We start from the raw sequence: 14,281 nt of genomic DNA on the forward strand, positions 1-14,281 counted from the left end.
GAATTTACGAGTCAACTGAGAGATTTGAGTAAACTTCAATTGAGTGATCCTGTTTTCGGTGAGATTATTAGATCCTTGCAAAAGGGTAATTTAATTAAGCAATACGTAATGCATGGGGATCTGTTGTTCATCCGTAAAGCTTTCGATGATCCGTACGTTTTGTGCATACCATCAGTTTTACAGGAAGCTTTTATCCAGCATTATCATGAAACTCTGGGGCATTTTGGTGTGTATAAGACTTGGACATTGCTACGGTGGGATGTATAGTGGAAAAATATGTATAAAGAAATTAAAAGCGTTGTGAAGAAATGTGACATCTGTCAAAGAACAAAAGTTTCTATTCTGGCGAGGCCTCCTTTACAATCAATCATCGCTAATAAAGTTAATGAGTTAATTTCTCTTGATCTTTATGGGCCGCTACCGAGGTCTCGAGGAGGTGTAACTTATGTTTGCGTAATCGTCGACGTTTTTTCTAAATTTATTACATTGTATCCTCTTAGAAAGGCCACTACTAGAGCTATCCTAAATCGCTTGCTGCTCGAATATTTTCCTAAGCATGGGGTAGTTCAACAAATTTTGACTGATCATGGTACTCAATTTACCGCCAAATCTTGGAAGGATACTCTTCTACCCTTAGGGGTAACTGCGGTGTTCTGTTCCGTTCGCCATCCTCAGGCCAATCCTGTCGAGAGGTACATGAGAGAATTGTCTCGTCTTCTACGTACTTATTGCAATGAAAATCATCGCCGGTGGGCGTACGAGTTGCCAAAGTTTTCCGAATTCTTGAATTCGGTTATCCATGAATCCACCGGGTTTCGGGTTTTTCGCCCTTCTGAATCCAACGAGGCCATATGCAAGGTCGTAGCTCCCATATTAGCTGAGATCTCGCATTTTTGTGGCCCATTTTTGGGCTCAAAAACGGGGTAAAAAATTGACTTTTTTGCGAATTTTCAAAGAGCTATAATTCCACTTGTTCTGGTCGAATTCCGTTATAACCCGTTGTTTTCGTAATGTAGGTGATGAGAATAAGTCGCTGATAGGGGTTTCTATAGCTATTTTTGGGTTTAAAGAAAATCGATTTTTCGCATTTTCAAAGTGCTATAATTCCCTCAGTTTTTATCAAAATTCATTATAACCCAGTGTTTTCGTGTTGTAGGTGATGGGAACAAGCCGCTGGTATAGTTAATTCAAATTCGAAAAAAATCAATTTTTGGTGAAAAATTCGATACGGGGGGGTATACCCGAAAAATGAAAAAACCCAAACTTTGAAGGCCTATATCTCGGCTTCTATGGGAGCTATCGGGAAAATTCCAACGGCTTTGTCTTAGTTTCGTCCTTCTGAATCCAACGAGGCCATATGCAAGGTCGTAGCTCCCATATTAGCTGAGATCTCGCATTTTTGTGGCCCATTTTTGGGCTCAAAAACGGGGTAAAAAATTGACTTTTTTGCGAATTTTCAAAGAGCTATAATTCCACTTGTTCTGGTCGAATTCCGTTATAACCCGTTGTTTTCGTAATGTAGGTGATGAGAATAAGTCGCTGATAGGGGTTTCTATAGCTATTTTTGGGTTTAAAGAAAATCGATTTTTCGCATTTTCAAAGTGCTATAATTCCCTTAGTTTTTATCGAAATTCATTATAACCCAGTGTTTTCGTGTTGTAGGTGATGGGAACAAGCCGCTGGTATAGTTAATTCAAATTCGAAAAAAATCAATTTTTGGTGAAAAATTCGATACGAAAGGGTATACCCGAAAAATGAAAAAACCCAAACTTTGAAGGCCTATATCTCGGCTTCTATGGGAGCTATCGGGAAAATTCCAACGGCTTTGTCTTAGCTTCGTCCTTCTGAATCCAACGAGGCCATCCGCAAGGCCGTAGCTCCCATATTAACTGAGATCTTGCATTTTTGTGGCCCATTTTTGGGCTCAAAAACGGGGTCGAAAATTGACTTTTTTGCGAAATTTCAAATTGCTATAATTCCCTTAGTTTTTATCGAAATTCATTATAACCCAGTGTTTTCGTGTTGTAGGTGATGGGAACAAGCCGCTGGTATAGTTAATTAAAATTCGAAAAAAATCAATTTTTGGTGAAAAATTCGATACGGGGGGGTATACCCGAAAAATGAAAAAACCCAAACTTTGAAGGCCTATATCTCGGCTTCTATGGGAGCTATCGGGAAAATTCCAACGGCTTTGTCTTAGTTTCGTTCTTCTGAATCCAACGAGGCCATCCGCAAGGTCGTAGCTCCCATATTAGCTGAGATCTCGCATTTTTGTGGCCCATTTTTGGGCTCAAAAACGGGGTCGAAAATTGACTTTTTTGCGAATTTTCAAAGAGCTATAATTCCACTTGTTCTGGTCGAATTCCGTTATAACCCGGTGTTTTCGTGTTGTAGGTGATGAGAATAAGTCGCTGATAGGGGTTTCTATAGCTATTTTTGGGTTTAAAGAAAATCGATTTTTCGCATTTTCAAAGTGCTATAATTATTATAACCCAGTGTTTTCGTGTTGTAGGTGATGGGAACAAGCCGCTGGTATAGTTAATTCAAATTCGAAAAAAATCAATTTTTGGTGAAAAATTCGATACGGGGGGGTATACCCGAAAAATGAAAAAACCCAAACTTTGAAGGCCTATATCTCTGCTTCTATGGGAGCTATCGGAAAAATTCCAACGGCCTTGTCTTAGTTTCGTCCTTCTGAATCCAACGAGGCCATCCGCAAGGTCGTAGCTCCCATATTAACTGAGATCTTGCATTTTTGTGGCCCATTTTTGGGCTCAAAAACGGGGTCGAAAATTGACTTTTTTGCGAAATTTCAAAGAGCCATAATTCCACTTGTTCTGGTCGAATTCCATTATAACCCGGTGTTTTCGTAATGTAGGTGATGGAAATAAGCCGCTGATAGGGGTTTCTATAGCTATTTTTGGGTTTAAAGAAAATCGATTTTTCGCATTTTCAAAGTGCTATAATTCCCTTAGTTTTTATCGAAATTCATTATAACCCAGTGTTTTCGTGTTATAGGTGATGGGAACAAGCCGCTGGTATAGTTAATTCAAATTTGAAAAAAATCAATTTTTGGTGAAAAATTCGATACGGGGGGGTATACCCGAAAAATGAAAAAACCCAAACTTTGAAGGCCTATATCTCGGCTTCTATGGGAGCTATCGGGAAAATTCCAACGGTTTTGTCTTAGTTTCGTCCTTCTGAATCCAACGAGGCCATCCGCAAGGTCGTAGCTCCCATATTAGCTGAGATCTTGCATTTTTGTGGCCCATTTTTGGGCTCAAAAACGGGGTCGAAAATTGACTTTTTTCCGAATTTTCAAAGAGCTATAATTCCACTTGTTCTGGTCGAATTTCGTTATAAATCGGTGTTTTCGTAATGTAGGTGATGGGAATAAGCCGCTGATAGGGGTTTCTATAGCTATTTTTGGGTTTAAAGAAAATCGATATTTCGCATTTTCAAAGTGCTATAATTCCCTTAGTTTTTCTCGAAACTCATTATAACCCGGTGTTTTCGTGTTGTAGGTGATGGGAACAAGCCGCTGGTATAGTTAGTTCAAATTCGAAAAAAGTCAATTTTTGGTGAAAAATTCGATACGGGGGGGTATACCTGAAAAATGAAAAAACCCAAACTTTGAAAGCCTATATCTCGGCTTCTATGGGAGCTATCGGGAAAATTCCAACGGTTCTGTCTTAGTTTCGTCCTTCTGAATCCAACGAGGCCATCCGCAAGGTCGTAGCTCCCATATTAGCTGAGATCTCGCATTTTTGTGGCCCATTTTTGGGCTCAAAAACGGGGTCCAAAATTGACTTTTTTCCGAATTTTCAAAGAGCTATAATTCCACTTGTTCTGGTCGAATTTCGTTATAACCCGGTGTTTTCGTAATGTAGGTGATGGGAATAAGCCGCTGATAGGGGTTTCTATAGCTATTTTGGGGTTTAAAGAAAATCGATATTTCGCATTTTCAAAGTGCTATAATTCCCTTAGTTTTTCTCGAAACTCATTATAACCCGGTGTTTTCGTGTTGTAGGTGATGGGAACAAGCCGCTGGTATAGTTAGTTTAAATTCGAAAAAAATCAATTTTTGGTGAAAAATTCGATACGGGGGGGTATACCTGAAAAATGAAAAAACCCAAACTTTGAAGGCCTATATCTCGGCTTCTATGGGAGCTATCGGGAAAATTCCAACGGTTTTGTCTTAGTTTCGTCCTTCTGAATCCAACGAGGCCATCCGCAAGGTCGTAGCTCCCATATTAGCTGAGATCTTGCATTTTTGTGGCCCATTTTTGGGCTCAAAAACGGGGTCGAAAATTGACTTTTTTCCGAATTTTCAAAGAGCTATAATTCCACTTGTTCTGGTCGAATTTCGTTATAAATCGGTGTTTTCGTAATGTAGGTGATGGGAATAAGCCGCTGATAGGGGTTTCTATAGCTATTTTTGGGTTTAAAGAAAATCGATATTTCGCATATTCAAAGTGCTATAATTCCCTTAGTTTTTCTCGAAACTCATTATAACCCGGTGTTTTCGTGTTGTAGGTGATGGGAACAAGCCGCTGGTATAGTTAATTCAAATTCGAAAAAAATCAATTTTTGGTGAAAAATTCGATACGGGGGGGTATACCCGAAAAATGAAAAAACCCAAACTTTGAAAGCCTATATCTCGGCTTCTATGGGAGCTATCGGGAAAATTCCAACGGTTTTATATTAGTTTCGTCCTTCTGAATCCAACGAGGCCATCCGCAAGGTCGTAGCTCCCATATTAGCTGAGATCTTGCATTTTTGTGGCCCATTTTTGGGCTCAAAAACGGGGTCGAAAATTGACTTTTTTCCGAATTTTCAAAGAGCTATAATTCCACTTGTTCTGGTCGAATTTCGTTATAAATCGGTGTTTTCGTAATGTAGGTGATGGGAATAAGCCGCTGATAGGGGTTTCTATAGCTATTTTTGGGTTTAAAGAAAATCGATATTTCGCATATTCAAAGTGCTATAATTCCCTTAGTTTTTCTCGAAACTCATTATAACCCGGTGTTTTCGTGTTGTAGGTGATGGGAACAAGCCGCTGGTATAGTTAATTCAAATTCGAAAAAAATCAATTTTTGGTGAAAAATTCGATACGGAGGGTATACCCGAAAAATGAAAAAACCCAAACTTTGAAAGCCTATATCTCGGCTTCTATGGGAGCTATCGGGAAAATTCCAACGGTTTTATATTAGTTTCGTCCTTCTGAATCCAACGAGGCCATCCGCAAGGTCGTAGCTCCCATATTAGCTGAGATCTTGCATTTTTGTGGCCCATTTTTGGGCTCAAAAACGGGGTCGAAAATTGACTTTTTTCCGAATTTTCAAAGAGCTATAATTCCACTTGTTCTGGTCGAATTTCGTTATAAATCGGTGTTTTCGTAATGTAGGTGATGGGAATAAGCCGCTGATAGGGGTTTCTATAGCTATTTTTGGGTTTAAAGAAAATCGATATTTCGCATATTCAAAGTGCTATAATTCCCTTAGTTTTTCTCGAAACTCATTATAACCCGGTGTTTTCGTGTTGTAGGTGATGGGAACAAGCCGCTGGTATAGTTAATTCAAATTCGAAAAAAATCAATTTTTGGTGAAAAATTCGATACGGAGGGTATACCCGAAAAATGAAAAAACCCAAACTTTGAAAGCCTATATCTCGGCTTCTATGGGAGCTATCGGGAAAATTCCAACGGTTTTATATTAGTTTCGTCCTTCTGAATCCAACGAGGCCATCCGCAAGGTCGTAGCTCCCATATTAGCTGAGATCTTGCATTTCTGTGGCCCATTTTTGGGCTCAAAAACGGGGTCGAAAATTGACTTTTTTCCGAATTTTCAAAGAGCTATAATTCCACTTGTTCTGGTCGAATTTCGTTATAAATCGGTGTTTTCGTGTTGTAGGTGATGGGAACAAGCCGCTGGTATAGTTAGTTCAAATTCGAAAAAAATCAATTTTTGGTGAAAAATTCGATACGGGGGGGTATACCTGAAAAATGAAAAAACCCAAATTTTGAAGGCCTATATCTCGGCTTCTATGGGAGCTGTCGGGAAAATTCCAACGGTTTTGTCTTAGTTTCGTCCTTCTGAATCCAACGAGGCCATCCGCAAGGTCGTAGCTCCCATATTAGCTGAGATCTCGCATTTTTGTGGCCCATTTTTGGGCTCAAAAACGGGGTCCAAAATTGACTTTTTTCCGAATTTTTAAAGAGCTATAATTCCACTTGTTCTGGTCGAATTTCGTTATAAATCGGTGTTTTCGTAATGTAGGTGATGGGAATAAGCCGCTGATAGGGGTTTCTATAGCTATTTTTGGGTTTAAAGAAAATCGATATTTCGCATTTTCAAAGTGCTATAATTCCCTTAGTTTTTCTCGAAACTCATTATAACCCAGTGTTTTCGTGTTGTAGGTGATGGGAACAAGCCGCTGGTATAGTTAGTTCAAATTCGAAAAAAATCAATTTTTGGTGAAAAATTCGATACGGGGGCGTATACCCGAAAAATGAAAAAACCCAAACTTTGAAAGCCTATATCTCGGCTTCTATGGGAGCTATCGGGAAAATTCCAACGGTTTTGTCTTAGTTTCGTCCTTCTGAATCCAACGAGGCTATCCGCAAGGTCGTAGCTCCCATATTAGCTGAGATCTCGCATTTTTGTGGCCCATTTTTGGGCTCAAAAACAAGGTCGAAAATTGACTTTTTTCCGAATTTTCAAAGAGCTATAATTCCACTTGTTCTGGTCGAATTTCGATATAAATCGGTGTTTTCGTAATATAGGTGATGGGAATAAGCCGCTGATAGGGGTTTCTATAGCTATTTTTGGGTTTAAAGAAAATCGATATTTCGCATTTTCAAAGTGCTATAATTCCCTTAGTTTTTCTCGAAACTCATTATAACCCGGTGTTTTCGTGTTATAGGTGATGGGAACAAGCCGCTGGTATAGTTAGTTCAAATTCGAAAAAAATCAATTTTTGGTGAAAAATTCGATACGGGGGGGTATACCCGAAAAATGAAAAAACCCAAACTTTGAAGGCCTATATCTCGGCTTCTATGGGAGCTATCGGGAAAATTCCAACGGTTTTGTCTTAGTTTCGTCCTTCTGAATCCAACGAGACCATCCGCAAGGTCGTAGCTCCCATATTAGCTGAGATCTCGCATTTTTGTGGCCCATTTTTGGGCTCAAAAACGGGGTCGAAAATTGACTTTTTTCCGAATTTTCAAAGAGCTATAATTCCACTTGTTCTGGTCGAATTTCGTTATAAATCGGTGTTTTCGTAATATAGGTGACGGGAATAAGCCGCTTATAGGGGTTTCTATAGCTATTTTTGGGTTTAAAGAAAATCGATATTTCGCATTTTCAAAGTGCTATAATTCCCTTAGTTTTTCTCGAAACTCATTATAACCCGGTGTTTTCGTGTTGTAGGTGATGGGAACAAGCCGCTGGTATAGTTAATTCAAATTCGAAAAAAATCAATTTTTGGTGAAAAATTCGATACGGGGGGGTATACCCGAAAAATGAAAAAACCCAAACTTTGAAGGCCTATATCTCGGCTTCTATGGGAGCTATCGGGAAAATTCCAACGGTTTTGTCTTAGTTTCGTCCTTCTGAATCCAACGAGACCATCCGCAAGGTCGTAGCTCCCATATTAGCTGAGATCTCGCATTTTTGTGGCCCATTTTTGGGCTCAAAAACGGGGTCGAAAATTGACTTTTTTCCGAATTTTCAAAGAGCTATAATTCCACTTGTTCTGGTCGAATTTCGTTATAAATCGGTGTTTTCGTAATATAGGTGATGGGAATAAGCCGCTGATAGGGGTTTCTATAGCTATTTTTGGGTTTAAAGAAAATCGATATTTCGCATTTTCAAAGTGCTATAATTCCCTTAGTTTTTCTCGAAACTCATTATAACCCGGTGTTTTCGTGTTGTAGGTGATGGGAACAAGCCGCTGGTATAGTTAGTTCAAATTCGAAAAAAATCAATTTTTGGTGAAAAATTCGATACGGGGGGGTATACCCGAAAAATGATAAAACCCAAACTTTGAAGGCCTATATCTCGGCTTCTGTGGGAGCTATCGGGAAAATTCCAACGGTTTTATCTTAGTTTCGTCCTTCTGAATCCAACGAGGCCATCCGCAAGGTCGTAGCTCCCATATTAGCTGAGATCTCGCATTTTTGTGGCCCATTTTTGGGCTCAAAAACAAGGTCGAAAATTGACTTTTTTCCGAATTTTCAAAGAGCTATAATTCCACTTGTTCTGGTCGAATTTCGTTATAAATCGGTGTTTTCGTAATATAGGTGATGGGAATAAGCCGCTGATAGGGGTTTCTATAGCTATTTTTGGGTTTAAAGAAAATCGATATTTCGCATTTTCAAAGTGCTATAATTCCCTTAGTTTTTCTCAAAACTCATTATAACCCGGTGTTTTCGTGTTGTAGGTGATGGGAACAAGCCGCTGGTATAGTTAGTTCAAATTCGAAAAAAATCAATTTTTGGTGAAAAATTCGATACGGGGGGGTATACCCGAAAAATGAAAAAACCCAAACTTTGAAGGCCTATATCTCGGCTTCTGTGGGAGCTATCGGGAAAATTCCAACGGTTTTGTCTTAGTTTCGTCCTTCTGAATCCAACGAGGCTATCCGCAAGGTCGTAGCTCCCATATTAGCTGAGATCTCGCATTTTTGTGGCCCATTTTTGGGCTCAAAAACGGGGTCGAAAATTGACTTTTTTCCGAATTTTCAAAGAGCTATAATTCCACTTGTTCTGGTCGAATTCCGTTATAATCCGGTGTTTTCGTAATGTAGGTGATGGAAATAAGCCGCTGATAGGGGTTTCTATAGCTATTTTTGGGTTTAAAGGAAATCGATTTTTCGCATTTTCAAAGTGCTATAATTCCCTTAGTTTTTATCGAAATTCATTATAACCCAGTGTTTTCGTGTTGTAGGTGATGGGAACAAGCCGCTGGTATAGTTAATTCAAATTCGAAAAAAATCAATTTTTGGTGAAAAATTCGATACGGGGGGGTATACCCGAAAAATGAAAAAACCCAAACTTTGAAGGCCTATATCTCGGCTTCTATGGGAGCTATCGGGAAAATTCCAACGGCTTTGTCTTAGTTTCGTTCTTCTGAATCTAACGAGGCCATCCGCAAGGTCGTAGCTCCCATATTAGCTGAGATCTCGCATTTTTGTGGCCCATTTTTGGGCTCAAAAACGGGGTCGAAAATTGACTTTTTTCCGAATTTTCAAAGAGCCATAATTCCACTTGTTCTGGTCGAATTTCGTTATAACCCGGTGTTTTCGTAATGTAGGTGATGGAAATAGGCCGCTGATAGGGGTTTCTATAGCTATTTTTGGGTTTAAAGAAAATCGATTTTTCGCATTTTCAAAGTGCTATAATTCCCTTAGTTTTTATCGAAATTCATTATAACCCAGTGTTTTCGTGTTGTAGGTGATGGGAACAAGCCGCTGGTATAGTTAATTCAAATTCGAAAAAAATCAATTTTTGGTGAAAAATTCGATACGGGGGGGTATACCCGAAAAATGAAAAAACCCAAACTTTAAAGGCCTATATCTCGGCTTCTATGGGAGCTATCGGGAAAATTCCAACGGCTTTGTCTTAGTTTCATTCTTCTGAATCCAACGAGGCCATCCGCAAGGTTGTAGCTCCCATATTAACTGAGATCTTGCATTTTTGTGGCCCATTTTTGGGCTCAAAAACGGGGTCGAAAATTGACTTTTTTGCGTATTTTCAAAGAGCTATAATTCCACTTGTTCTGGTCGAATTACGTTATAACCCGGTGTTTTCGTAATGTAGGTTATGGAAATAAGCCGCTGATAGGGGTTTCTATAGCTATTTTTGGGTTTAAAGAAAATCGATATTTCGCATTTTCAAAGTGCTATAATTCCCTTAGTTTTTATCGAAATTCATTATAACCCAGTGTTTTCGTGTTGTAGGTGATGGGAACAAGCCGCTGGTATAGTTAATTTAAATTCGAAAAAAATCAATTTTTGGTGAAAAATTCCATATGGGGGGGTATACCCGAAAAATGAAAAAACCCAAACTTTGAAGGCCTATATCTCGGCTTCTATGGGAGCTATCGGTAAAATTCCAACGGCTTTGTCTTAGTTTCGTCCTTCTGAATCCAACGAGGCCATCCGCAAGGTCGTAGCTACTATATTAGCTGAGATCTCGCATTTTTGTGGCCCATTTTTGGGCTCAAAAACGGGGTCGAAAATTGACTTTTTTCCGAATTTTCAAAGAGCCATAATTCCACTTGTTCTGGTCGAATTTCGTTATAACCCGGTGTTTTCGTAACGTAGGTGATGGAAATAAGCCGCTGATAGGGGTTTCTATAGCTATTTTTGGGTTTAAAGAAAATCGATTTTTCGCATTTTCAAAGTGCTATAATTCCCTTAGTTTTTATCGAAATTCATTATAACCCAGTGTTTTCGTGTTGTAGGTGATGGGAACAAGCCGCTGGTATAGATAATTCAAATTCGAAAAAAATCAATTTTTGGTGAAAAATTCGATACGGGGGGGTATACCCGAAAATTGAAAAAACCCAAACTTTGAAGGCCTATATCTTGGCTTCTATGGAAGCTATCGGGAAAATTCCAACGGCTTTGTCTTAGTTTCGTTCTTCTGAATCCAACGAGGCCATCCGCAAGGTCGTAGCTCCCATATTAGCTGAGATCTCGCATTTTTGTGGCCCATTTTTGGGCTCAAAAACGGGGTCGAAAATTGACTTTTTTGCGAATTTTCAAAGTTTCTATAGCTATTTTTGGGTTTAAAGAAACTCGATTTTTCGCATTTTCAAAGTGCTATAATTCCCTTAGTTTTTATCGAAATTCATTATAACCCAGTGTTTTCGTGTTGTAGGTGATGGGAACAAGCCGCTGGTATAGATAATTCAAATTCGAAAAAAATCAATTTTTGGTGAAAAATTCGATACGGGGGGGTATACCCGAAAATTGAAAAAACCCAAACTTTGAAGGCCTATATCTCGGCTTCTGTGGGAGCTATCGGGAAAATTCCATCGGCTTTGTCTTAGTTTCGTTCTTCTGAATCCAACGAGGACATCCGCAAGGTCGTAGCTCCCATATTAGCTGAGATCTCGCATTTTTGTGGCCCATTTTTGGGCTCAAAAACGGGGTCGAAAATTGACTTTTTTGCGTATTTTCAAAGAGCTATAATTCCACTTGTTCTGGTCGAATTACGTTATAACCCGGTGTTTTCGTAATGTAGGTTATGGAAATAAGCCGCTGATAGGGGTTTCTATAGCTATTTTTGGGTTTAAAGAAAATCGATATTTCGCATTTTCAAAGTGCTATAATTCCCTTAGTTTTTATCGAAATTCATTATAACCCAGTGTTTTCGTGTTGTAGGTGATGGGAACAAGCCGCTGGTATAGTTAATTTAAATTCGAAAAAAATCAATTTTTGGTGAAAAATTCCATATGGGGGGGTATACCCGAAAAATGAAAAAACCCAAACTTTGAAGGCCTATATCTCGGCTTCTATGGGAGCTATCGGTAAAATTCCAACGGCTTTGTCTTAGTTTCGTCCTTCTGAATCCAACGAGGCCATCCGCAAGGTCGTAGCTACTATATTAGCTGAGATCTCGCATTTTTGTGGCCCATTTTTGGGCTCAAAAACGGGGTCGAAAATTGACTTTTTTCCGAATTTTCAAAGAGCCATAATTCCACTTGTTCTGGTCGAATTTCGTTATAACCCGGTGTTTTCGTAACGTAGGTGATGGAAATAAGCCGCTGATAGGGGTTTCTATAGCTATTTTTGGGTTTAAAGAAAATCGATTTTTCGCATTTTCAAAGTGCTATAATTCCCTTAGTTTTTATCGAAATTCATTATAACCCAGTGTTTTCGTGTTGTAGGTGATGGGAACAAGCCGCTGGTATAGATAATTCAAATTCGAAAAAAATCAATTTTTGGTGAAAAATTCGATACGGGGGGGTATACCCGAAAATTGAAAAAACCCAAACTTTGAAGGCCTATATCTTGGCTTCTATGGAAGCTATCGGGAAAATTCCAACGGCTTTGTCTTAGTTTCGTTCTTCTGAATCCAACGAGGCCATCCGCAAGGTCGTAGCTCCCATATTAGCTGAGATCTCGCATTTTTGTGGCCCATTTTTGGGCTCAAAAACGGGGTCGAAAATTGACTTTTTTGCGAATTTTCAAAGTTTCTATAGCTATTTTTGGGTTTAAAGAAACTCGATTTTTCGCATTTTCAAAGTGCTATAATTCCCTTAGTTTTTATCGAAATTCATTATAACCCAGTGTTTTCGTGTTGTAGGTGATGGGAACAAGCCGCTGGTATAGATAATTCAAATTCGAAAAAAATCAATTTTTGGTGAAAAATTCGATACGGGGGGGTATACCCGAAAATTGAAAAAACCCAAACTTTGAAGGCCTATATCTCGGCTTCTATGGAAGCTATCGGAAAAGTTCCAACGGCTTTGTCTTAGTTTCGTTCTTCTGAATCCAACGAGGCCATCCGCAAGGTCGTAGCTCCCATATTAGCTGAGATCTCGCATTTTTGTGGCCCATTTTTGGGCTCAAAAACGGGGTCGAAAATTGACTTTTTTGCGAATTTTCAAAGTTTCTATAGCTATTTTTGGATTTAAAGAAAATCGATTTTTCGCATTTTCAAAGTGCTATAATTCCCTTAGTTTTTATCGAAATTCATTATAACCCAGTGTTTTCGTGTTGTAGGTGATGGGAACAAGCCGCTGGTATAGTTAATTCAAATTCGAAAAAAATCAATTTTTGGTGAAAAATTCGATACGGGGGGGGTATACCCGAAAAATAAAAAAACCCAAACTTTGAAGGCCTATATCTCGGCTTCTGTGGGAGCTATCGGGAAAATTCCATCGGCTTTGTCTTAGTTTCGTTCTTCTGAATCCAACGAGGACATCCGCAAGGTCGTAGCTCCCATATTAGCTGAGATCTCGCATTTTTGTGGCCCATTTTTGGGCTCAAAAACGGGGTCGAAAATTGACTTTTTTGCGAATTTTCAAAGAGCTAAAATTCCACTTGTTCTGGTCGAATTCCGTTATAACCCAGTGTTTTCGTGTTGTAGGTGATGGGAACAAGCCACTGGTATAGTTAATTCAAATTCGAAAAAAATCAATTTTTGGTGAAAAATTCGATACGGGGGGGGTATACCCGAAAAATAAAAAAACCCAAACTTTGAAGGCCTATATCTCGGCTTCTGTGGGAGCTATCGGGAAAATTCCAACGGCTTTGTCTTAGTTTCGTTCTTCTGAATCCAACGAGGACATCCGCAAGGTCGTAGCTCCCATATTAGCTGAGATCTCGCATTTTTGTGGCCCATTTTTGGGCTCAAAAACCGGGTCGAAAATTGACTTTTTTGCGAATTTTCAAAGAGCTATAATTCCACTTGTTCTGGTCGAATTCCGTTATAACCCAGTGTTTTCGTGTTGTAGGTGATGGGAACAAGCCACTGGTATAGTTAATTCAAATTCGAAAAAAATCAATTTTTGGTGAAAAATTCTATACGGGGGGGGGGTATACCCGAAAAATAAAAAAACCCAAACTTTGAAGGCCTATATCTCGGCTTCTGTGGGAGCTATCGGGAAAATTCCAACGGCTTTGTCTTAGTTTCGTTCTTCTGAATCCAACGAGGCCATCCGCAAGGTCGTAGCTCCCATATTAGCTGAGATGTCGCATTTTTGTGGCCCATTTTTGGGCTCAAAAACGGGGTCGAAAATTGACTTTTTTGCGAATTTTCAAAGAGCTATAATTCCACTTGTTCTGGTCGAATTCCGTTATAACCCAGTGTTTTCGTGTTGTAGGTGATGGGAACAAGCCACTGGTATAGTTAATTTAAATTCGAAAAAAATCAATTTTTGGTGAAAAATTCGATACGGGGGGGGGTATACCCGAAAATTGAAAAAACCCAAACTTTGAAGGCCTATATCTCGGCTTCTATGGGAGCTATCGGAAAAATTCCAACGGTTTTGTCTTAGTTTCGTCCTTCTGAATCCAACGAGGCCATCCGCAAGGTCGTAGCTCCCATATTAGCTGAGATCTCGCATTTTTGTGGCCCATTTTTGGGCTCAAAAACGGGGTCGAAAATTGACTTTTTTCCGAATTTTCAAAGAGCTATAATTCCACTTGTTCTGGTCGAATTTCGTTATAAATCGGTGTTTTCGTAATGTAGGTGATAAGAATAAGCCGCTGATAGGGGTTTCTATAGCTATTTTTGGGTTTAAAGAAAATACTCTCACGAGATGTG

The 14,281-nt window shown here is 39.2% G+C and overlaps 1 long non-coding RNA gene across 5 annotated transcripts in view; it reads left to right on the forward strand.

Moving 5' to 3' along the window:
• The first annotated feature begins 2,867 nt into the window (after window positions 1-2,867).
• LOC126740338 (uncharacterized) overlaps window positions 2,868-14,281 on the forward strand; it is an 18,555-nt gene continuing 7,141 nt past the window's right edge. Inside the window, exons 1-4 of one of the 5 annotated variants that reach the window (XR_007661869.1) lie at window positions 2,868-3,524; window positions 6,419-6,626; window positions 7,639-8,144; window positions 14,049-14,206. This is a non-coding gene — a long non-coding RNA (uncharacterized LOC126740338). Of the gene's footprint in view, window positions 3,891-3,942; window positions 4,031-6,418; window positions 6,627-6,924; window positions 7,291-7,638; window positions 8,303-14,048; window positions 14,207-14,281 lie in introns of those variants that run through there. The other 4 variants (XR_007661876.1, XR_007661873.1, XR_007661871.1 and 1 more) reach the window with 4 other exon arrangements.

This window comes from Anthonomus grandis, chromosome 1 (genome assembly GCF_022605725.1).
Source record: "Anthonomus grandis grandis chromosome 1, icAntGran1.3, whole genome shotgun sequence".
Classification (NCBI taxonomy): domain Eukaryota; kingdom Metazoa; phylum Arthropoda; class Insecta; order Coleoptera; family Curculionidae; genus Anthonomus; species Anthonomus grandis.